Genomic DNA, 26797 nt, shown 5'->3' with positions numbered 1-26797 from the left:
AAAATCCGGTGGAGTAAAAGAACATTTTTAGGGATGAAAGTATTTTGTTTCTTTTTTTTTTTTTCCTCAACCCTAACTTTGTTAGTCCCAGATGTTTTAATAAAATCCAAAATACTGATAAATTTCCCTTCAGACTTGAAAACTTCATGAGACATAACACAAAGAGCTATCTTTCCGTTGGAATGTAAAGTGATGTGGAGTTGTCTCTCTTTTACATCAAGCCTCTAAATCTCCACTGAGGTGCTTCTGGCAAAGATACAGCACAGACATTAAAGAGACAGACCTGGTATGTGTTTCTGCTGCCAAGAAAAGACATTAAAACCTGTAGGGAGGGGTGGTATTATATTAGTGTAATATATTGATGTACATTGGCTTTTAAAGTAAGCCAAGCTACTTTTCTTGGATGTGTAGCTGGGCTCAGAACAAAAAGCGACACTTGCCCACGTGGAGGCCGTTCTTATGTGAACGGCCTTCTGATGTAATGGTCTTCATCCGGCAAACGCTATCGTTCTATCAAATGTTCTACCTCTCGGTGTGCCAACAGTTTGTTTCCCAGTTCTGTGCGTAGCCTAAACAACTTCATTTCACATACTTAACAATGTATGGTGTATGTTTTAGTTTTGTATTTGTGTATAAAAAACGCACTTTATATTCATGCACTTCAGTCCTCGGGTGGGTTTCTTTGATTTAATGTTTTTTAAGTTTTTATGTTTTTATGCTTTTATGTTTTTATGTGACAGGTAGAAAACACATCTTGTCTTTTAAGTCTACCTCTTTTTAATCTAAGTTATTCACAGCTACTTATACTCTGGATTTATTTGTGTGTTGATGTGGTGTGGCTGTGTTTGTGGAGCGGTGACCGCATTTTGTATTTCCCCTAGGGGATTAATAAAGTAAATCTATCTATCTATCTATCTATCTATCTATCTATCTATCTATCTATCTATCTATCTATCTATCTATCTATCTATCTATCTATCTATCTATCTATCTATCTATCTATCTATCTATCTATCTATCTATCTATCTATCTTTGTCCAAGTGAGTGTTGGTTGACCTACGGGGGCACCTGTCTTTTTATTATTCTTATTCATGTAATTTTTCATTGTTTTTTTTACTTTGTACTGTCTTTTATGTATTTTTATGCTGAGCTCTTGCAACTCGTTTTCCAATGCAGTTTTTCTGCAAATGGCAAAGAAACTGATTCTGATTCTATTATTGAAAAACAGGATATTTGCTCACTACTTCTATTTTTCCTTTTCTTTTCTTTTTTTTTTTTTTTTACCCAAATACTGCAAAAACCTTACAAAGTGTATGTAACTTTATGATGCAACGAAATGGCTTCTTGAAGTGTTTTAGACTTTAACACCTAAGCTGTGACAGAAAAGCATCTTGGAACTGTTACAACACTTTTACTTTGTGTCAAAAGTGGAGAAAGGTGACAAGTCAGGATGAAGTGTGAGTTTTACATATTAAGTCAATGGTTTCTGTATTGTTTTGAGGAAACAAATACAAAGAGACTGATACATTCTCGCTTCAGGATTCCTAACAATTTGTAAAAGCACAAAGCGGTCGAAGAACAAGACGTTTTCTGAGAAGTGATGTATGTTATAGCTTGAATCCAGTGAGGAGTTCATCAAAACTAGAGGTCTGCGGTGTCTGCTGGTTGGTCGGGCTTTGGGGTCCTCTTTGTCGGCCCCTCGTCCTTGGAGGGGGTGTGGTTACGAATGCATGGCTGTGTTCTTTATTGAATGCACCTCAGTCTCTTTGCCTTGTTCTCTTTGCTTTACTCTGATGCAGTCACTCTGTCGCAGGAGGTTAATGTGAACAACTGATGTGTAGATTTGTTCTGGTATTATTTGGGCAGTCGTAGTTTATAATATTCAGTTCATGCTTTCTTTTCTTATATTCCTCCTTTAACCCTCCGGTACCTGGGTGTGCTTTTTAGGCACACTTTGCACTTCATGTTAAAAAACTTCATATTATTTTTCACAATTTAAATAAGGTTAAAATTCAAAAGTTGTTCATTTGTGCCTGATCTTTAAAATTCTGGCCACCAACTACAATTTGCACATTGTAAACAAAACAAAATTACAAGACTAGCATCTGTCTCCCAAGTGTGCCTAAAACGCATTATTTCTTCCATTATAACCACTGTTTTTGATCCGTAAGCCATTAAGGCATAAATCCTGCTTTTACTGATATCTGGGCTTCATTTGAGAGGTGAGGGTCTAAATTAATTTATTAATGTTGTTAATGTTGCTGTTAATCATTGACATATGTCAGGCTGCAAAAATCAAATAATATGTGATCCAATTTTTATGTAGTATTTTGAAAAAAACAAAAAAAACAAAAAAAAAAAACATTTTGTGTTTTTTTTGCATCAAAAATGTAGTGACATTATGACAAAAGAGATCGTTTAAAGGGTTAAAAAAAAAATCTAAAATGAATGATTATTTGATATGTATGATGATTAGGGCTGACCTTGTTTTACAAAAATAAAATCAAATTAGAGCAGAAAAATAAATCAATATATAATATTTAATATTTTGATTTATAGGTGTGTCATTTTGGCACACTTGGTGACAGATGCTAGTATTTTTGAACATTTGACCTAGCGCCAAAAATAAGAATCCAAATTAACCAATGTTAGAGTTAATCATTGACATATGCCAGGCTGCAAAAATCTAATATGTGGTCCATTTTTTATGTAGTATACTGAATTTTTTTTTTTTTTCTTTTCGCATCCAAAAAAATGGTTTGTTTACATTACAAACACAGCATGTAAAGGGTTAAAAAATGTGACAATTATTGAGCATTTGGTATTTTTATTTACGGCTGAAGTTGATGAAATAGAAAAAAGTGTAAAAGAATTAAAAACAAAGTGTACGAAAATTTTTTTGACATTATTCCACAAGTGTGCGAAAAAGGCACACTTGGTGCTTAGTAAGGGCCTTGCTGGACGGGATACCGGGGGGTTAATAGGTCTTATTTATTTTATTTTATTTTATCGTAATTGTTTTTTTCTCTCTTCTGCCCAGTTCACTCAGTTCTGGTTGTAGTTATTGTTACCATTATAATTGTCACCATGGTTGTTATTGTTTGTATTGTTGATATTTTCTTGTGAGGGTCTTCGTCACCTCCTTTTTCATTGTCGTGCCTGCCCCCCGCCATCAAAATGTGGTTCAACAAAACTCATAATAAAGACAGTAGAATATCAAGGGGAGCCTCATATATTTTATTTTATGAAGTTTCCCTTAGCAAAGCAAATTTGTTCAGCCCCAAAAGGCAGCCAGACTACCATTCCGCTGTTAGGATGCTGGACAAGACAAGTTAAAAGAAGAAGAAAAGTAAAAAACTAGAAATCAGGTTTTGGTAATAAATACTGTTATCCACACTGTTTTCAAAGAAATAAATAATTGTGCTTCATTTGAAGAGTCTGTTGCAGCTCATCTGCAGAGACCGGGACAGTACGAACCCAAACTTATGGCAGTTCTTGGACAGTAGACGTGGTCGTTTGATGGAGGAGAGCATGTCCTCTGAAGCAGACAGATCAAACTACAGTCCTGAAAGCTTCAGCTCCTCAGTTTCAGACCAGACGTGAATCCCTGAAAACATGAGCCTTTTTTTTTTTTTTTTTTAGTTGTTGATTTCTCATCGTTAAACATGGCTGCAGGAGAAGGAAGAGATCAACAAATCTAGAAACAGAACAAATTCTGAAATGTTGAAGAGATACAACACCTGCTTATCTGTTGAGACGGTGCCGTGTGAGGAACTGGATGCACCTCAAGCAAGCTGAGAAACATTTTTTTCATTTACGACTTGGTCAAAATGATCAACACGAGGTGCCAGATGCATACCGCTGTGAGCAGATTCAACACTGTGCACGCACAAAGTACAAATGTCCATATGCATTCTTGTTGGTAGATTTGTAAAGACGTGTTTATAAATGATTCTGTTTTATAAAACTCAATCATTGTGCAACTATATACTGTACACCAGTATGTGATAGCTTGCCACGGTCTATTTAGGAGTGTGATTTCATATTGTAAAACTGATTTTGCCTTTGGATAAGCAGCGGGAAGTGTTTTATTATTGTCTCCAGTTTTACTTTTCTACACAGATAAACATCTACTGAATGGGGAAAAGTAGCTGCAGTGACCAACAAAGGTCTGAGCTCAGTTTTTAAGATGGTTGAACTATTAGGGATGAAACGTAAATGTAGTTTCTTCATAGCCATCCTTACCCACAAGCGTTACACATCGCTGCAGTGGGTTAATGCTCCAAGTCATGTGATCTATCAGTCACTATTAAATCAACAACAACAACAGTTATCTCACAACTATCAATGCAGTTTAAAGAGTGTCCAGAACAAAAAATAAGAAAATAACATCATGCCAACTGGATCAGGCCTAACACAAATGCAGATGTAAATGATGTTTTTGTATATTTTCAACATTTATCACTAGGGATGGGAATCGAGAACCGGTTCTTTTTGAGAACCGGATCCCAGTAGCTTGATTCCTTGGAATTGTTTGCCTGCCTGCTTAACCATTCTGCTAATCGATTCCGCCTTCATTTGCATGCGTGATGACGTCATGTTTACACTGCATTGTTTTGGTTGGAACGTATCCAACATGGTGTTGAGGCAGAAACGGTCTAAAAAGATGACACCAGGTCCACTTGTAACACTGTCAAAGCTTCCATGTCTTCAAAAGTCTGGAATCCCTCCAATATCCTCAAACATTTGTCCACAGCATGTGATTCATTTACAGGAATGTCACATATTTGATACGCTACTTAGAGGCGCTTGTGAATGTAGCGGCAGAGTGAACGCCGGGCCCAGTTCCGGTTCCGATGTGGGCAACAAACGTCGTACCCAAATACAAGTTTCCGAAGGTTGGGGAAAGGAAATGAGGTGCACAGCAACGGGAGACAAGCCGAGTCGAACCAGTTCCACGTAGTAGAAATGCGGCAATAGAGGAATTAGTAAAGTGTCTTTAGTTTCACTGTCACTGCATCCCGCTACCACCGCCCCCCACTAACCGAGCCCAGCATCATCTGTTATTATTATTTGTACATACTGTATATGTTCTATTTTCTGTGCAGAGATGGAAATATAAAAGACAGTTAATGCAAACACACCTGTTTGTACTCTTTTATTCCCTCACCCAATGAGAATCGATAAGGAATCGGATTGATAAGCAAAATCGATAATGGAATCGGAATCGTTAAATTCTTAACGATTCCCATCCCTATTTATCACACTTAAAACTATTCAAAGTGGCCTTAACCCTTATGGGTCCATGGATGGTCACGGGCCCGTGACTGAATCACATGATATTTTCAACACATCGTAGCATCAGAAGTCGGTCACGTACACAGTGGTGTGGGGGGGCAATTGCGTTTGAAAGTGCAGACTTGAAACACTCTCCCACTTTTTATTTGATGTTGATAGAGCAAATACAACCGGAGATATGACATTTTGAAACCGGAGCATACAAACATGAGTAAAAGTATGAAAATGAGGTGTGGGGGGGGCGGTACATTTCTGACCATATCTTTGTAACTTTCTGTCCTTTTTCAAAACAGAAAAAAACTGGCAGAATCTGCGGATTCTAATCCACAGACTGCATTAGCATTACAGGTAAGGGTGAGGATGACCCCCACCTGAACCGGATGCAGAACTCAGGAGGACCGGGGGGGTGAGAAAACCGGACAAAACGCCAATGTATAGATATGCTTTTAAGTCAAATATTTGAGTATAGTTTTAATTTATTACAATTTTAATTTTATATACCTAATATCTGGAACAAATATTCACTTTTAAAGTCTTGGAAAAGGTTTGTTAAGCATCTTTGTGTTATTTATGCAATAAATTATATACATTTTTCATATCAGATTTTATATTGTTTGTGTTTTTTGGCGTTTTATGTTGATATACTAGGTTAAAGTGAAAAAATAATAGGCAGATGAGATACATGAAATTGTGCTGAAAAAAAAAGATACCAAACATGGGTATAGTAAACATTTTCTTATTTAGTATATAAAGGCAAAATCAAAAGTACTAAATAAAAAACAGCCAAAATAGGCTCAGACCCCTATGGGTTAAAGAGCGTCCAGAACAAAAAAATAAGAAAATAACATCATGCCAACTGGATACGGCCTAACACACATGCAGATGTAAATAATGTTTTTGTATATTTTCAATGTTTATCCCACTTAAAACTATTCAAAATGGCCTTAAAGAAATAAAATATTGTAAAGAAGATCAATGATCAACAGCCTATTAATTTTAACCACCTGAAAGGACAAGATTAGCCACTTTGTATTAACTAAAACTGTTCTGTGCTGTACATAAAGTACATGTGATATGACTAGATGTCATATAGAAGCTACTCTTAATTGACATCAACATAGTAACAGACACAGATCATTTCCGTTACCAAGAAATTACTTTTCACTCCTGCCTGTGCCGTGCTGTGCTGCCCTGCATCATCTCACACAGTCCTGCAGCCGCATTATGTCTGGAACGCATCAGTTTCCTCTTGTGTGCGTGGCGGTCATATTGCCTGCTGATTTTCAACACCCATGTTAACAACTTGAGACGTGTGTGTCAAGTGTTGCACAGCAGCGTGTCATTTGTAAAATAGAACAAATGCCTATTTTTATGTTACGTTTGTCTGAGGGAGCAACATAATCATTTGTTTCGATCAAAAAGTAAACTATAGGTCAACAAATAGAAGGTTACCTGAATTACTACGCACTTGATAATAATGATGCTACTATGGTGGAATGAAAAAAAAAAATTGGATGCTGTCTTTGGGGGATTCCCCCTACTCTCATTTCAATGGATTATATATGATTTTTTTTTTTTGTTTATGTATGATATGACCCCATCCCCTGTTGTTTTTGTTGTTATGGTTGTCTTTGTCTAAGACAGCACTGTTTGTTTGTTTGTGTGCTTATCTATGCTGGTTTGTGTCTTTGTATATTTGGCTGTTCATAATGACATGTTGTATGTGTGAAGGAACAGGAACTATTTGATTTTTGTTACATATGGCATAACCTTAAAAAAAACAAAAAAACAAACAAACAAGTAAACTGTACCAAAAACTGAACCAGTTATTTTCTTAATTAATCTGTTATTCGAATGGGAAAACACATCTCCAAACAAACATTTTTCCCTGTTAGCCGGATGCCAGTAGATATGTTTCACAACAAATACCCATAATACACTACTAGCTATCTCTGTTCTGATGACCAGTTACTGTAGTGAATTTTTATTTTTTATTTTTATTTCAAAAGATCCCGTTCCATCAGGTAACCTGTGTCATAGCCTGTTGTCAAGTATGTACCAAGGTTATTATTGTTAACAAATACTAAAATTGAAAAAAACATTTTCCTTTACTGAAATAAATAAAAACTCAAATTAAAAGGAAAAAAAAAAGATAACTAACTGAAACTGTATTGTGTGCTTACAAAACTAACTAAAACGCATAAAAAACTATGTATAAAATTCCCTTAGTTTTTGTCTTTGTGAATGTTGATATAGGATAGAACATGTGGAAAGTTCGTCTAAGATGAGCGGTATAAGAGAGGTGTAGAAGTCGGGAGGCCAACAGTAAAAGTATGGAAAATTTTAGTTTCATTTTCTCGTAAGTAACCAACCCTAACCCTGTCTACTAGATCTGATCATCAACAGCACAAAGCATAGATAGATAGATAGATAGATAGATAGATAGATAGATAGATAGATAGATAGATAGATAGATAGATAGATAGATAGATAGATAGATAGATAGATAGATAAAAAGTCAAAAGCATACTAAATAAAATTAACTTTTGACAAAGTAGTTCTATGTTTATATATTAGTGGAAAATCATTATTAACCCTTTCATGCACAAATCATGAGAACCTTAATCAAAATTTTTTCCTGAGTGTTTTTATTCCTCTTTAGGCATGAAAAAAACAATGTGATTGAAAATCTTCTTCTGAAAAATAAATTAAAAAAAAAAAAGAAAAAAAAAGAAAAAAAAAAAAAAACAATGCCTATGAACCTATTTTTCATGAAGTTGCAAAAATGTCCAATCAGCTGGACACCACACGTTTAATTTTTGACACACAGAAACATGTATTTACTGATAAATTGTGTGAAAACTATGGGGAGGGCTTGTGATTCTGGGGGTTTATGCTCATGAGAGATCTACATAATGTTGTCAATTCATGTCAGAAAAGATATGTAGTGTCTTAAAACTTTAATAAAGCTATATGTAAAAAAAAACAAAACAACAACAACAACAACAACGAAAAGAACGACAAAATCCATGAGTATACAAGAAAACAGCTGTAGAATAGCTGTCCACTGTAGTGACCAGTGCATGAAAGGGTTAAGTTCATAATTTTCTCATTCCATTATTCATAGATGGACGGAAAAGGAAGATATTAAGGGTTAGACCTACTGACACTTCTGCTTGTCAAGTGGCGTAGTAGATAAAGCATACACTTGGTAATTTGGTACCGCCAATTCATGGCTGATGCCCGCTAGGTGATGATTTTTATTTTTATTTTTTTAATTGGTTAATCAATCGATTCCGAATCAATTCACAACAGATGAACGAACCGAAAAAACTGAGTTGGTAAAAAGAATCGGATTTCCCATCATTACTACAACAAGTTCTTCAGTGGCTTATGTTCTACCCTTTGAACTCCAAATTTAACTTTAAAAAAATCAGCTCATTAACTTTGGTGTATAAAGAGAATCAGGCAGACAGACTAATGCTAGTGCTCATATGTCAATGTGGGGAAAAATATACAACAATTAACATTCAGATGGATATAATTTAAGTGAATTTACAATACGTTAAATATTTTATTTCAGGCCATGGAGATATGTCGAAGCTTTATGTGTTTAGATAGATAGATAGATAGATAGATAGATAGATAGATAGATAGATAGATAGATAGATAGATAGATAGATAGATAGATAGATAGATAGATAGATAGATAGATAGATAGATAGATAGATAGATAGACCACTGATTTTAAGGCACAGCAGTCAGACACTCCATCCATGTTTTAATTATTTACAAACTGACCTCTACAGTTCAAGATATTGAAGGATATTGCCGTTTTAATTAACTGACACATAGTTGAAGGACCTCTATAATGCTGAATATGAAAATCTTGGCCTACATTAAATGTATAGTAACCCTATAAATACCAATTTGTCAACAGAGACCATCTACAGTGTGTAAACCAACTCCTTGTAGTATGTTTTTTTTTCTGTTATCTATATAATATTAATGCATATTGCATTAATACGTGGGTACATGTCGGATGGTTTTACATTAAAGGTCCTGACACTATAAATATTACAGGAATCAGTGGCTGAAAATATTTATTTCATAACGTAAAATGTCTGTAGGTCTAGTATAGGCGTGTAATGAGGATTTGTTTAATCAATGTGAAACGTAGCAGGGTTTTTTTATTCATTATTTTCATTTTCTAATTCTTTTAGCGCATACATTTAAAAGCCCTGAGGCTCAATCCCATCATCCTGTATTAACATTATCTAAGTAAAAGGAATCGCTTACAGGAAGAATATAATTAATCTGTGGCATTTCTGTCATGGATGATTTGTCAAAACTGCAGTGTTTGGTTTACATGGAGGAGAAATTACTAAACATACGGACTGTCTTCTATGTGCAAAAGTTTAGCTATGGGTGCAGTTGTACTGACATATATTCCAATACTTCCTCAGTTTGAATAAACAATAACTGATGTTTTGTAAAAATTTTTGTTGCGACTTCAAGCTGAGTTCATTAGTCTTCTCTCTGTACTTCATCTGCTTTCTTTTAAGAAAATTCAGCAGGTTTCTCACCTATTGGCTTGACTTCAGCATATTCAGACTGGGTATCTGGATCCATGCTGTACCTGACACGCTCACACCTTTCCCGCAGATGTTGCGTTCACAAGCATGTACCGCAGCCCGTGCCTGAGAGTGAGTGGGTGTTCCAGGGCTGAAAGAGTAGGTGGTGGTGTGGAAGGAATTCTGTAGCTATCCAACAAATGCAGAAGTGACAGACCCTTACGTCAGTGGTTCCCACCCTTTTTTGGCTCGTGACCCCATTTTAACATCACAAATTTCTAGCAACCCCAGACATTCAAAACAGAGTCTCTTTTTTTTTGCTAAAATTAATTTGTTTTTGATCATGTAAGAGTATACTACGTTGCAAATCAATGTTAATTTCAGTTGACATTTAGTCTATATAATGTGTTTATGTGTTTATGTTTATGCAGCTGCTTTTTTCCAAAGCGACTTACAGGGGAAAACCAATCAAATCACTCAATTAGGGATGCACCGATACCACTTTTTTCCAGACCGAGTACGAGTACTTACATTTGAGTACTTGCCGATAGCGAGTACCGATACGACTACTTAATAACCCCATTCCAGTTCTTAGTTCCTTTTGTAAATGTGCTTTATTGTCGTTGTCATTAGTCTGACTGGAACAAAGTGCTGCTACTGACATTTAATGTGTTGGAATGAGCATTTCTCAATTAATCCATCAGGGGGCGCCACTATTAATTAACCATACTGGACAAATACCACGAAGAAGAGTAAAGTTTTTTGAGAAGAAGAAGAAGAAAGTCAGTAATGACAAACCTGGAGACGACAGAGGTAACACTAACGTGATACTAATATTGCAGCATTTTCTCTGGTAAGGTTTAAAAGCTTAGCTTCAGCAGGAAGAGATAAGAGAAAAGAGAAATGAGCGATAAGTTTCGTTTTCACTTCCGCTGGCAGCAGTCCGCACTGCTCTGTACTCCTGGTGGTATTCTCATTCTGTTTATGCATCCTCCAGCACCTGGTAAACGGATGGAATGTACGCAGAGGACGGACAGAACGCTGCGTATCTGTCTGTGTCTTTAACATTACTTGCAGTCAGCGTTACTTTTATCACCGTCATTTATTTTGAAAAATCTCCACACTCTTCACACTCCACACACATTATTCCACCGCTGCGTACCTGCTGCACTGAACTGTGAATGTCACACGGCTATAAGTGGTATCGGTGGATTTGTATCGGATGTCTTTTACGAGTACGAGTACAAGTACACACACTGAGTATCGGAGCCGATGCCGATACTCGTATCGGTGCATCCCTACACTCAATCAACCAAATTTTATTTATATAGCGCCAGATCGCAACAAAAAGTTATTTCATGACACTTTATATATAGAGTTGGTCAAAACCAGACTCTAAGCCAATTTACAGAAACCCAACAGAATCCTCCAGGAGCAAACACTTGTGACTGGTGACAATGGCGAGGAAAAACTTCCCTTTAACAGGCAAACACCTCGAGCAGACCCAGACTCCTGGAGGTAATGTATATTATTATGGACGGAGGCAGAAAAGCCAGGTGTAGATTACTGCACAAAGTGAGAATTTTATTTTCCTTGGTCAGGATATGTACAGTCAGTCCAGCTTGGATTTACAAGGCTGACAATTAATACTGAACAAACAAGAACTCAAACTATGAAGTATGAAAGAGCTGCAGCATCTGAAACCGACCACAATGAACATTTGACAGATAAACAGAACCACAGTGCTTCAGTTTCAGCTTCAGTTTGTCATGTGTTCTATGTATTGGGATTGTCTCTGTCAATTCATCATATATTTTTTATTGGTAAGTTTTTAATTTTATTGTTATCAATTACTACAAATTTCAGGCAACCCCATTTGAATTCCAGGCGACCCCACGTGGTGTCCCGACCCCAAGGTTGAAAAACACTGCTTTACGTTTTCAACCAAGCAACTGTTCTGTTCACAGGTAATACTTGTCTATCTGTTAGCCTGTTTGAGTCAAAGAAGAAGAGCGACCTTCGTTGTCCTAATATATCACCAACAGGTTCAGTCGATAAGGCGAGCCTGTGCCGTGCGGATCTGAGGCTTTTTTAGGAGACAACAGGAGCGCTGTCTATGGTCTCGTGGTGCTTAGGTCACTTTTGGTCTTGGATACGGATTGCTTTCACACAGCAACATTTCGTACTGGAAAATGCTGTATATCTGCCCAGGACTACCTTCTCAGCTGGACTCAGGTACGGTACTCGCGCATGGAATGTTTGGGGTCCAACAGACTGGGCTACCCATTGTGAAAACGCCCTTAGAGAATAACTGCGAAATGACTACCTCTGCCAGAGAGGTTTGTTAATGCTAAATGGACTTGCATTTGGTACACAGAGGGCTTTACAATGTTTCTCATCACTCCACTCTCATGTGAAACACCAGTGGCACAGTCTCTGGGGGCAGGTTGGGGTTCATTGTACATCTGGTATTCACTGTTTTGCCTCAGGACATTTCGACATGCGGACATTTTGACCTGCAGGTTGTCCACTAATAGAGGACTGACCCACTCTACCTCCTGAGTCACAGCTTGCTTGTCTGACCCGCCACAGTACCAATCTGAAAATATTGTGTTGGATGGTGGCCTACTTTTTACAGAAATATGTCTTTCCACACAGCTTTTAGTTTACAAGCACAACCTGGCTCTATAGATGTACCCACCATCTATGAAACACAGACGATCTGTGTTAACACAGAGGATCCACTGCTCTCACAGCACCATGGCGTCAGCTAACAATGTAAAACAAAGGGGTAGTATAAATAGGGTGTGAAAACATATACTGATGACACCTTTTTCTCTTGCTGCTCTTTGAACAGGTGTGTAGTTGTCAAACTAAAATTCTCAGGTGAGCTCACCAATAATAGACAGAGACATTTAGTGCAGCTGAACACAACAGTAACAGCAATGACTTGCCACAGTCTGCAGATCTCAATTATTTGCTAATGTAGTTGATTATACTGGGTTACAAAAAAATGTTTTTTGCAAGTTGTCTAGGTTTTTTCAACTGAATTAGGACCATTTTGCACCGCTAAATCCAAAAATGACATCTGTTTTTCTCAATCAGGTCAGGTTTTTTTGCTAATTTGATTTTCAAAAATTTGATCTTCTCACAAAATATAATAATTAATACTAAAATAAGATTGATAAGCACACTTTATGAAACTTGTGACTTGATTCCTGTTAGGTACAATGGTGTATTCACCGCAGATGTAGCAGAATACGTCAGGCTTATTTTTGCAAGATCTTCTAGTTGAAGCCATTTCATTCACCTGTAATATTAAAAAAACATTAATCATAAATTGGCAAAAGTAAAATCTTCAGAACTCGTTTATTGCAAGAAATATGAAAGAATTTTCTATCATATGATGTGAAAATGCCCATAAATGTAAGCAAAAATGTTAAAAAGCCAATATGTAGCATAGTTCAGAAAGTTGACCTGATTGAGCAAAATTAATGTGATTTTTGGATTCAGCACACCAAAATTATCCTAAATCAGCTCAAAAAACTTAAACAATAAATTTGTTGTTGACCAGTGTAATTAATGTGGTTGGGATTTTTTCTGGCTTCTGTTGGAGATCAATATCCATTTTTAACCCAAAAAGACCCGGTGTGACTTTTGTGGCAGTTCCCAAATAGATGTTCCCTCTATTTAACCTTTCTTAAGCTATTTACTGCCATTTATTATAGTGTTTTTCAGTGAAAATCATGTATTTTCTTATATTTAATTCACTGATCATGGAGATATTCATAAAGCTTCAGATTAAAGTTGAGGCTAATTATATGAAAACAGCTCTGTTCAACTGTGCATATAACAACTCAAAGTGTTCTACCTGCACTCTTCTCTTTTACTTTATTTTAATTGATTATTATTTATGTTTAATTGATTGTGTTTTCATTGTAATTGTGTGTTTTTAACCTGTCTCTTTTCCATTTTTGTAAAGCACTGTGAATTGCCCTGTGTATGAATTGTATTAGACAAATAAATTTGCCTTGCCTTTATCAGAAACACAGAAAACTGAAGAAAAGGTGACTTTTTCAGTAAAGATGTCATTAACTGAACATATACCCAGTGTCTCCATTCACTGTCATATGTCAAACTCCATGGGTTTTACTGGTGAATCAATGTTGTAGAAGATGATGGCGTTTCTACGTTCACTACAGAGCCTCTGAACGTCCAAATGGGTCATATCTGATGACCATGAAAAGATGACAAACTATATTTTACACCAATTATTGATAGGAGTAGTAGATCAACAGGTATTAAACAATATAGATCAGGGGTCACCAACACGGTGCCCGCGGGCACCAGGTCGCCCGCAGGGACCACGCAAGTTGCCCGCAGGCCTGTTCTAAAAATAGAACTAGTTCAGGGTTCTCCAACACTTTGCTCGCGATCTACCGGTGACAGGTCTAAATTTCCACCCAATCAAAATTACAAGTGTCCCCCTCCCGAGATGAAACGGTCAACTAGCTGTCAATCAAACTTTAGCGCTGGTTTGCTGCCTGTCATTGGAGAGGGGCGGGGCCCAGGATGAGCCAGATGCCAGGCAGGTAGTGGGTTTAGCCCCGCAACGATGTCGGCTGAATATAGTCAGGGAGTTATTTTCACCTACGATGAGGCACGGACTTCTGTTTGACAAATGTGAAAGACGAGTGTGTGTGTCTGATCTGTGGCGCGTTCTGGAAGTCAGTAAAAGATGCAACGTGGAGCGGAACTTCACCAACGTTCACAGCAACTTTTCTGGAGATTCTTCAGTGGGAATCAGCCTCCGTGAAGAGAAGGTAAAAGAGCTGAAAACTAAAGTCCAAAAACAACAGGTCCATGTTCACTAAACTGACCAAGGCCAGCGCTTCAACAGAGGCATCAGTAAAGTGGGTCACATCCTGGACAAGCGCAAACATATGTGCACTATCTGCGCATGCGCTCAGACAGCTGGAGTCGGACCTGAACAGGTGCCTCTGCGTTTGACTCCAGTGTGATGACTGTAGAAGTGACGGGGATGGTGGATTTATGTGCACAAAGTTCTGGTTTTAATTAATATGTTTTGACAGCATATGTGAGTTTAGAAAAAGTCAAATCCTTCAGAAATACAGAGCACATGCTGGTGAAGTTTTATTGTGTGAGTGACAACGTTCCTTTTCACAATTTCAAAGTATTAAAAATGCACATACAGGTGTGTATTATTTATTTTTAGTAATTCTATAAAAATATGCAGGATTGTTCCATTTCATAATTTTTGACATAGTATTAAAATATTTAGGAATACAGCATGCAAATGCTTGTATTTGTTTTTTTCTACTTTTGATTTTCTTAATTAAAGTAAAATAATAGTTTCATATTAACACTTTTTAAGTATTGTAAATGTTAAAACAAAGATATATAAATAAATAAAATAAATGAAGAGCACAATGTTACAAATGTATGATACAAAATATGAGTATGTATGAAAAATAGCTATGTAAATAAATGTTGCTAAATTAGAGTAGCCCTCCTGCAACTTCATTAGGTAAAAGTAGCCCACAGAGGAGAAAAGGTTGGTGACCCCTGATATAGATGAATAGATGCTTTTGGTCACCAGTGGCTGTTTGGGTCTTTATGGGTTAAATTCTATGAAGTCAAACTCATGCCATGGAACAAAACGTCAACGCTGACTCATTGGACAGCAGAAGAGCCAGGTGCTCTGATCCAGGTCAGTCCCTGTACGTATGGAGATTTGGTGAGTGAAGCCTTTTAGGACATGCAATCTGTTCTCCAGGTACAGATTTACTTAAAGACTGGATGGATAATGGATGGATAAAAAGCGCTAAGCTGTTTTTGTTCCCTTGTGCTCTACATTGTTGACAGTTATCCCACTTGTGATCACAGTGTTGATCAGAAGTGACTCACGAGAGGTTCACGTTGAAAAGAATTTCCCCGCGGCATTGTTATTACCAACTGAGGATAAAACTGTAAAAACCCAGGGGACCGTTGTCTGCTGCAGTCCGCCTACCAGGTATTTTCTTTGGTACACTTCTCTGGGGATTCAGGGAGTCTGTCTAGCTTCACTCTGAAGGTTCATGCGACAGTACGTCTCCTCCCTCCACTCATTATGCAGAGTGTGTGGCTGTTGGATTTTGCTTTGCAGAGGCAGCCATTTGTTTGTATTGGTACACGTGACATCCTGCCACAGGTTATGCAACAGCAACAAACCTGGGTGTTTGAAGTGACGGACTGCACACAATACATTATATAGAATTCTTTCAGCAGTTATGTGTAGGGATGGGAATTGTTAAGAATTTAACGATTCCGATTCCATTATCTATTTTGCTTATCGATCCGATTCCTTATCGACTCTCATTGTGTGAGGGAATAAAAGAGTACAAACGGGTGTGTTTGCATTAACTGTCTTTTATATTTCCATCTCTGCACAGAAATTATAACATATACAGTATGTACAAATAATAATAACAGATGACACGGGGTTTGTCTGTTTGTTGGCAAGATAACTCAAAAAGTTATGGGCAGATTTGGATGAAATTTTCAGGAAATGTTGATACTGGCACAAGGAACAAATGATTAAATTTGGCTTGGACTGATCTGCCTTGGCGAAAGTCTGCGCTCTCCGAGGGCTTTTATAGTTTCAGTTTTTAATCATTGACGGGGTTGACCCCTCCGAGGATGAAATTCATTCAGCAGAAGTAGGGATGTAAAAACCAGACGGGGGGTTGATCTCCCCCATTCCCTCCAACAATTCGCATCCTGATTAGAAGTAAATAGGAAATTTTTTTTTTAAAAATCATAAAAAATCTGAACTTTGACCTTTTCCTAAAATGTAATGATGTCTATTCTGGGTCACTGGCAACTTATAAACCAAATTTGGTATGAATTCAACCAAGAGTTTTGCTGCTACAGACATGTGGAATGTTGCCCATTATAAGTAAATGGGGAAGAAAAAAAAAGGATAAAAAAAAAATTAAACTTTGACCTACTTTTCCCAAAATGTAATGACCTCTATTCTGGGTCACTGACAATCTATAAACCCAATTTGGTATGAATTCAACAAACAGTTTTGCTGCTAAAGTGTTGACAAACAAACAAACAAAACCAAAAACAACACCCCTTGCCTTCCCTTTGGGGGGCAGGGTAACCAGGAGAACAACTTTAATAAAACCAACCCTGAATTTGCACCCTTAATCTAATTACTGTGGGTGGTGTTTTCCAAATGGTTCATGCAGCCTAAACAATAAAAAGACATAAAAATGATAATCACCTCATCGTCATTGTCACCGCTTTTCACATCAGGTCGTGTTTGTCACAGTACTAAACAGTCTGTGAAACTGATTTATGGTTAGCTATGAGTTTTATTGTTTAGTCTGTTTATTTCATCATAATGGTGAGCCAACACTGTGTCAGATTTTAAATCAATACCTTTATTTGATTAAAAAAAAAAAACTGTGAAATTAATTTAGAAAAGCTCAGGTGTTACTTATAACGTTTGGGGATATTAAATAATAGTTTTCTGACATGGCTGATAAAAGTAAAAAACATGAAGACACAAAGATAAAGGCATGTTGTGGAAAACATGGCCCAGCAAGTCTTTAAGTGTCAAATGAAAGTGATAGTAAAGGAAGGGGAAAAAAAGCAAACTATTCATATCCGAAGGGGAAAAGGGCACAGTGATCCGTGTAGTGTTCATCCCTTTTCCTCATACCGATAAGGAATAGAAATAAGTGAGAGGAGACACAGATTTATCATAATTTCTTCCAAAACTTTAAAAAAAAAACAGTCAAGTTCAAGATTATTTGTTACATAATATGTTTATTTTTAACAGACTGACCTGTAGATCATCCGCTGCACTCCATAAAATAGCACAATAATATTTCAAAGTATCAGTAGCAGGAGTTGTTTCTCCTCATCACTTGCTAACTTTCATCATGTGTTGGTTTATTTTTAACTCTTCTTTAGTGAATATCAGTGGTGGGGATGGTCCCATTCACACTCATTCCTAACATGTGATCTTATGACTTCTTTGCAGCTCCACTAAAGAATTTGAAATAAACAGCACCAAGACGAACAAGTTATTCATTTTATCTATTCACAAATTATTACCCTGACTGACAACTCCTGTCATGGATAAACTCAAAGTTCAGACAAAAACGTCTTTACCCTCCATCTTGAGCTAATGTTAACATCTCACCAGATATTTCACAGCTCTGAATTTTCAAGCGAGGTGTGATTCAAACACAAGACAATATGACATACTCTGAAGTCTAACTGGGGGATCTCAACGGCTCTCTTCACCAAGACTGTTATTTTTACTCGCGACTCCTACCAGCCAGTAACTGGAGCTGTTTGAAAATGTAAATGTATGTATTAAAAGACTCGTCACACTTTCATAAATAACGAAAATGTGTTCCTTTATCACACATCAATGCCTTTTTCATGCCAACAGAAAAAAAAAAAAAACACAAAATGAATGTTAGCCATATCCAAGAAAATATTCTAAGTAATGCCTGTCTACTTTATTATTATTTACATGCCTTAGACTCCAAATGTGGTAAAGTGCATTCATATATACAGGGTGGGGAAGCAAAATTTACAATATTTTGAGGCAGGGATTGAAAGACAGTGTATGACCAATTAGTTTATTGAAAGTCATGAGAATTTCTTTGCCACAAGAAAATTTACATAATAGAAAATGTTTTTATTCTATGTGTCCTCCTTCTTTCTCAATAACTGCCTTCACACGCTTCCTGAAACTTGCGCAAGTGTTCCTCAAATATTGGGGTGACAACTTCTCCCATTCTTCTTTAATAGTATCTTTAAGAAAGTCCACATTGCTGTGTGATGTTCTATTGGTAGCATGTTCTAAAACGCCCCAAATAGCAGAATCCAGAGGATTTAGATCTGGGCTCGAAGGCGGCCATAAACATGATTCCCAAAAATTGCTAAAGTTGGATTTGTTGCTGTTGTCAACAAGTGTTTTGGTGTTCTTGTGTAAGATTTTAACTTCAAATCATATTTTACTGCATTTCTAATGGTCTTGTTGTCTACCTCAAGTTCAATTGCCATTTTTCTCATGGATTTGGTTGGATCCTTTAGGATTTTGGATTTGAGAGCTTTAATAAAAGCTTTGGTACGTTTTTTGTTGCTTCCTCCACTTCCAGACTTTCTCGTAATAGTTTTGCTCACAGTCATTCTCTTCTTTCCATTATAAACAGTCTTTATGGACACTCCAACTATTTTGAAATCTCCTTTGGTGTGACGAGTGCATTCAGCAAATCACACACTCTTTGACGTTTGCTTTCCTGATTACTCATATGGGCAAAAGTTTGTGAAAAGGTATGGATAATAGTGTTAGGTATGATTATGACATCAATATATGTTTGGTTTCAAAACAATTGACGTAGTGCCTGTTGAGAAAAAAACAACTAAATGCTCATTGTAAATTTTGCTTCCCCACCCTGTAATGTTCTAAAAGTGATGTTCTAATGTTCTAAAATACATGTTCCTTTCATTTTTACATATGCTTTTCTTGTATTTTTTACATATACTTCTTGGATTTTTTATTTAATTTTTGCCACTTATGGGTAAAGAACCAAATACAGTAACTTCATTAACCTTCATTTTCTACATAACAATAAAAAAAATTTGAAAGATTTCTCAAACATAATAAAGTCTTGCTCCAAAAACACACTATGGTTGAAATGTTGAATTTCACAGTATTTCTATGAGTGCCACATTAAGGGTTAAAGGGAGGCTTGTGGAGAAAGAGATGTCATACACTGTGCAAAAGAAAGAGCACCGGCACAAAAGCAAAAGAATGTTTAAAAAGGAAGTGTTTGGAACAATTTAAAGAGGAGAAAGAGAGATTTTTCTTTAATCCCTGTGAGGCATAACGACTTAATGGAAACTTGCTCTTATCGGGCATGATGCAGAGACCTTACCATAGCTTCTGCTTCACTTTGATGTGCTCTGAGAGAGACCACTAAAACTGTTTGAACACGTGAACAACACAAACAGCCTTGAAACTCTTTAGTCGTCTACACTTTGCAACAGATCTTCCAGGGCTTATACTGTCGTCTCCACTTCCCTCCCCTTCATGTATGGAACTCAGAAAAAGCTTTTCAGCTTCACATCAGAGTTATGTACAGGGTGGGGAAGCAAAATTTACAATGAACATTTAGTTGTTTTTTCTCAGCAGGCACTACATCAATTGTTTTGAAACCAAACATATATTGATGTCATAATCATACCTAACACTATTATCCATACCTTTTCAGAAACTTTTGCCCATATGAGTAATCAGGAAAGCAAACGTCAAAGAGTGTGTGATTTGCTGAATGCACTCGTCAAACCAAAGGAGATTTCAAAAATAGTTGGAGTGTCCATAAAGACTGTTTATAATGGAAAGAAGAGAATGACTATGAGCAAAACTATTACGAGAAAGTCTGGAAGATACTATTAAAGAAGAATGGGAGAAGTTGTCACCCGAATATTTGAGGAACACTTGCGCAAGTTTCAGGAAGCATGTGAAGGCAGTTATTGAGAAAGAAGGAGGACACATAGAATAAAAACATTTTTTCTATTATGTAAATTTTCTTGTGGCAAATAAATTGTCATGACTTTCAATAAACTAATTGGTCATACACTGTCTTTCAATCCCTGCCTCAAAATATTGTAAATTTTGCTTCCCCACCCTGTACTGCCTATAGATGTTCCTGCTGGGTACCAACATGTAGACACACTCTGATTTAACACTTTTAACCCTTTATCAGGCAAATGACTATTTTTGGTAACTTGCGCACACATTACAAGACAGTGACAGCAACAGTTATAGTGAGTCAACAATTTCAGGTCCAATGTGGTCTGCAGGGTCTGTAAGGTCCACCTCTGCATGAACAGTGAGTGTACCTGCTTTGTTAGGTACCATGAAGTAATGGTACTAATGTAAGGAATGATGTTCAAAGGGAGGATGTGGATGTGGACAGGGGTCTGGATCAGCACTTATGTGGGTCTAATGCTCTGTAAGTGATGTTTTAATGTTCTAAAATACATATTCCTTTCACTGTACATGCGTTTTTTCTTGTATTTTCTATATATGCTTCTTGGATTTTATTTAATTTTTTGCCACTTGCAGGTAAAGAACCAAATATGGTAACTTCACTGACCTTGATTTTCTAGGTAACAATATATATATATATATTTTTTTAAATTGCACAAAAGTAATAAAGTCTTCTTATGTCCTACAATAACACACTAAGGTTGAAATTTAGAATTTCAGAGTATTTGTATGAGTGTGCTGTACATTACAGAAAGGCGGGGGGGCTTTTTGTTTCTGCTAAAGCGCCATATTTTCCAAGTGAAGTTAAAATGTATTAGGAGCACTTGTGCAATGTAAATGTGGTTCAGCATCGTTTTATTGTCCCCCTTCCAACACTAAACAAGCAAGTAATTCCAAAAAGCCTGTATTATTGGACAAATTAAGGAGCTAATCAATCAAATGAGACATCATTTATCATCGAGTGAATAAGAGAGCAGCTGAGACTTGATTACAGCTCTAATAACGCAATGTGTGAAGCAGTTTGATGAATTATTAATACTGTAATAACACAATGTCTTTGTACACTGTGCCAGAGCACAAGTGGCAAATCCCCTACAGCGATCACAGCAGTGGGTGATTTTATAATCACCATAGTGACGGTACTTTTGGAATACTGAAAAAAAAAAAAAAAAAAAAAAAAAAAAAAAAACATTAGGATGATCATGTAACATTAGCTCCCCACATTAAAATACTGCAGTAAAACCAAGGGAGTGTCCTTGGTCACAAACACTCTTTTCTCTTCAGACACAGCAGAGTCTTCATCCTCTACTTGCATTTAAACATCCATATACATCATACAGTTAAGTGAAAAAGACACTACAGATCACAAAAGTCATCTGTGTTTATTACTCAAAAAATTGAAACAACACACAAAGCTTCAACACATCCCCATGGCCTGAAATAAAATATTTAATATATTACAAATTCACTTAAATTATATCCATCTGAATGTTAATTGTTGTAGATTTTTCCCCACATTGAAGTATGAGCGCTAGCATTAGTCTGTCTGCCTGATTCTCTTTATACACCAAAGCTAATGAGCTGTTTTTTTAAATCAAATTTAGAGTTCAAAGGGTAGAACATAAGCCACTGAGGAACTTGCTGCAGTAATGATGGGAAATCCGATTCTTTTTACTAACTCCATTCTTTCAGTTCGTTCATCTGTTGTGAATTGATTCGGAATTGATTCACTGATTCACTAATTAAAAAATAATAGTAATAACTATCATCTAGCGGGCGTCAGCCATAAATTGACGGTTCCAAATTACCAAGTGTATGCTTTATCCACTACGCCACTTGACAAGCAGAAGTGTCAGTAGGTCTAACCCTTAATATCTTCCTTTTCTGTCCATCTATGAATAAAGGAATTAGAAAATTATGAAACTTAATGATTTTCCACTAGTATGTAAACGTAGTCCTACTTTGTCAATAGTTAATTGTATTTAATATGCTTTTATCTATCTATCTATCTATCTATCTATCTATCTATCTATGAATGAATGAATGAATGAATTTATTTTTGGTTTTACATCAGTCATTGTAGTTTAGTTTAGTTTAGTTTAGTTGAAAGGGGACAATGCAATTTCATAAAACACATGGTTACACATGGTTAAAAAAAGCCAGAATTAGCCAAAGGGCTTGTTTTCATCTGTAGTCCCCTGGCCAAGTTTTAAAAAGGCAAGTAAAAAAAAAAAACATTTACAGGAGAAAGACATGGTTAGACACTTGATACAGCACTAATGTAACAAATAACATATACGTAACAGACTGTTAAGGGAGCACAAAACACACAATACCTGTACAATATAATACAAGATACATATTCGAACACTTACTATACAATTAAAAGAGAATAAGACATCACAACATATCACGACAACATTTAGTACTTAGTACATTAATCGTAATGAACATAAAAACCGAAAAAGGAATAGGCTAGAAGCAAAAGCTGATTTTTTTGCCTATCCTTTTCACCTAATACACTGCATACATCAACTTAAATGTGTTCAGCATCGAACAGTCACACCATAATAATAAAAACAACAAAAACATATCTACCATCTCAATTCAATATTTCTGAATAATTTTAAGCTTAAGGCACTTTTTTTTTTTAAACTTCGCCAAAGGAGTGAATAACTTACATGCATCATAAGGTTCATTCCATAATTTCACACCCACAATCCCTATCTATCTATCTATCTATCTATCTATCTATCTATCTATCTATCTATCTATCTATCTATCTATCTATCTATCTATCTATCTATCTATCTATCTATCTATCTTCTGTTCTGTCTTCATATGCCAGGGGTATCTAGTCTCCTTCAGCGGTTCAATAGACTCAGCAATTTGCAAAGCGGTTCAGCGAGTCATCGATTCATGAACGATTCAGTGATTTGTTAATGATTCAGAATCGATTCAGCAACTCGACCCTACTTGGTTGTTCCTTCATTCAGCGATTCACTACCTCGGCTCGGTCCATCTGTCACCGGCAACTGGTCTCGTGATACAATCAGAGATCTTGCCGTGGAGACAACCTGTTGCATGGTGCGTCACACAACAATGAGTGAGTCTGACTAGTTAATGCGATGATAAATGTAATGGCAACAAAAAAGCCAAAACTTTCTTTGCCACTTCTTGCTGGATGTGAAGTTTTCTGACTCGTGCGTTCCAAGTATACTAGTCAACATTTGCTAGGGATCAGTTTTATATTTGTACAGTAATTGATGTTAGGGCTGCTCGATTATAGAAAAAAAAAAAAAATCACGATTATTTCAGCAATAATTGAAATCACGATTATTAAAAACGATTATTTGTTAACCTTAAAGTTGTTTATTTTTTTCTTGCAAAACAATGTAAAATATACTCTTTAAACATGAATAAAGCTTTTAACCACTAAAACAAAGTATTTTCACTTTTGTACGAAACAAAAAAATCTTTGAAATCAAATAAGTGTACTGTAAATTCAAGTATGTTTCCTTTTGTAAATAAATAGTGCACTGTAATTAAACTGCTATAGACTTGCCATAGAACTGCAGCAATTTAAAAAAAAAAAAAAAAAGCTCACGTAAAGTGCAAATTATAAATTCAAGTATGTTCAATGTAGTATGAAACATAGTAAATTCAGTGGCGTGCCGTGAGGTTTCAGTTAAGGCCTTCTGTATACATCTGCCATCTAGAATACATACGTTAGGGTTATACGGGTTAGGGTTAGGTTAATACGGGAGTTACAGCGTAAAGAGATTCGGAAACTGAAGATTGCATTGCGGACGAAGTTGGAGACGGAGTTTTTTTTTTATGTGTTTTAGTTTTTCATAAGATTATGATAAAGGTGGCGGTGGTTAAACTTTAGATGGTTAAAAAGGTTTGTTGTGTTACCAGTCGGAGCAGACATAAGTACGAAACACTTTTTGCACGTAATGGGTTTTTGCTCTTCATCAAACCCAAAGTGATTCCATACAATTGAATTTGACTTGCCTTTTTTGTTTACCAAGCACTTTTGCTGGGATTCTCCTGCCATTTTTCCAGACCGCTAGGTACAACTTTCCTCTTGGGGTGGACCTGCCAGCTAGCAGGCAGCTGTAGCTTAGAGGGGGGCGGGGCAGAGCAGCTCATGGGAGCTTGCGTGCGCGTGAACTAAAATGACTCAAAATTAATAATCGTTTTTTCTCGATTACATAATTTTTGTAATCGTTGCGTGTAATAATCGAAATCGTAATTGAATTTCGATTAATTGCACAGCCCTAATTGATGTTGTATAATATTTTGGGTGACTTCATATATTATGTGTGTACTTTGGCTAGTCATGTAAAGAAAAATGGACCAAAAGGTAAAAAAACATAAATTTTTATTGCACTTTCAGGCAAAAGGGTGATACAACCCTAGAAATTAGAGTTCACAATTACTCTTCCAATTTTGTTTTCACTGAAACCACTCAGAATGTTCTGAAACACATATGGTGTGATGTCAATAATGTGTGTGGCCACCATCCGCATCCGCAGGCTGTACTCCACTGGGAAAACAAACTGTCAAGTTTCCAGAATTACACCCCCGAATATAGCAAAGTTAGAGTCCTGATCCCTAGCAAATGCTGACTAGTGTATAATCTGAAACAAGGAAAAAAAAAAAACAAGGCAGACGGATTATAAAGCGATCTATTTATTCCAAGAAAAATGAAAAATCAAAAAAGGTTACCCAAACTAAGCTGACAGTTAAAGCATTCTTTGCCTCTATATCCAAATTATATTTCAACTAAAGAGCAACTACTAACATGACAACGACGGTCAGAAATACTGTTGCTCCCTGTCCTGCTTAACTGAAAGTCTCTCCCCTCAGAGCATGTGCTTTACAGGTGTCCTCACATCACTTTACTACACTTAGCTGCGCTTTACAGCAGAGGGTCAGCTTGCACTAGCAGGACAAAACTAATAGAGCACAGATTGGCTGATTTTTTTTTTTTTTTTTTTTTTTTTTTTACAAATACTACACTAAATTAATATTAGAAAAAGATTACATACAAAAGAATTATATATTGTTTTACTTGTGCAGCATCGTTTTTCAGTATACCATAGATAACATGCATGTCCATGATCCTACGTTTTGTTTGTAGATTTTCCCTCTTTTCTATCCACCATGAAACGTGCAGTTCTTTGTGCGCTACAGACCTACTATTACCCTCATCACTATTGTCACTGATTGAATCAATAGCTGTGAGTAGTGGACCTCCTCAGTACTGGCTGAAGCTGTTGTCAGTTCAGACATCATCCAAAGCATGTTAGCTGTTTATTTACTGCGTCTTTAAAGATAGTTGTCGTCCAAGGACAAATAACTGTGGGATTATTATTGCTGTTACTGAGTACTATTTAAGCGCTGCCAACTCTCATGCTTCTGGCATATGACACTCACTTTCACCTTGGATTTCAGCACTGCCCAAACAATTGTCATACCAAACCACGGCAATAACAGCGATGAATAGAAGTGTTTTTCTCCTACATTGAAGGTTAAACCACAAAAACAGATGATCAAGCTGACATCAGGAGTTTCGCCTACCGAGTGAGAACAACAAGCCTCCATCAGAAACACATTCAGCTGAAGAGCAAACTGCCTGACATGATAATAATAATAATAATAATAATAATAATAATAATGATGATGATGATGATGATGATGATGATGATAATAATAATAATAATAATAATAATAATAATAATTTTGAAAATGATGAACAATACTTAGTTATTTAGTTTATCAATAATATGGGATTATCTATATAATAAAGTCCATAGTTTATAACTGTTTAGTTTTAAGACTGGCAAGCTACATTATTGACAGCTATAGAAAAGTATTTTACAATTCTGCAACATTTTTGCTGATAATTAAATGAGTGTCAAATGTATTCAGTCAAGCTAAAGATGAAAAAATGAAGTGGATTTATGTCAATGGTAAAAAAAAAAATAGAGAAAAAAGAAAATATGAACTCTACCAGCTCCTGTGAACACTGTAATATCAATGAATATCTACCGTGTGATGCCGTTTTCTTGGATGATACAGACCATTGTCTCCCTGCCTTTGGTTTGGATTGGATTACATTACATTACATTAGATGAGGTTTTATTGATCCCACAATGGGGAAATTCACTGGTCAAAGCAGCATCAGAATAAAGCACAAGAAAAAATGTGCATACACAAAGATAGTGCAATAGACAAACAATATAAAATAATAATTCTAGTAGTAAGTCTTACCTTGAGCAATTTGAATCTTCTCTTTAACAGATGCCCCCCGCCGCCAAACGGTATATA

The 26797-nt window shown here is 36.3% G+C and overlaps 1 long non-coding RNA gene across 1 annotated transcript in view; it reads left to right on the top strand.

Annotated features, from left to right (window-relative positions):
- LOC115429539 (uncharacterized) overlaps positions 1–26797 on the top strand; it is a 387532-nt gene that overhangs the window by 297707 nt on the left and 63028 nt on the right. The gene's annotated exons all lie outside the window — the stretch shown is intronic.

Source organism: Sphaeramia orbicularis, chromosome 1, assembly GCF_902148855.1.
Source record: "Sphaeramia orbicularis chromosome 1, fSphaOr1.1, whole genome shotgun sequence".
NCBI lineage: Eukaryota > Metazoa > Chordata > Actinopteri > Kurtiformes > Apogonidae > Sphaeramia > Sphaeramia orbicularis.
This window is presented reverse-complemented; position numbering and strand designations above follow the sequence as displayed.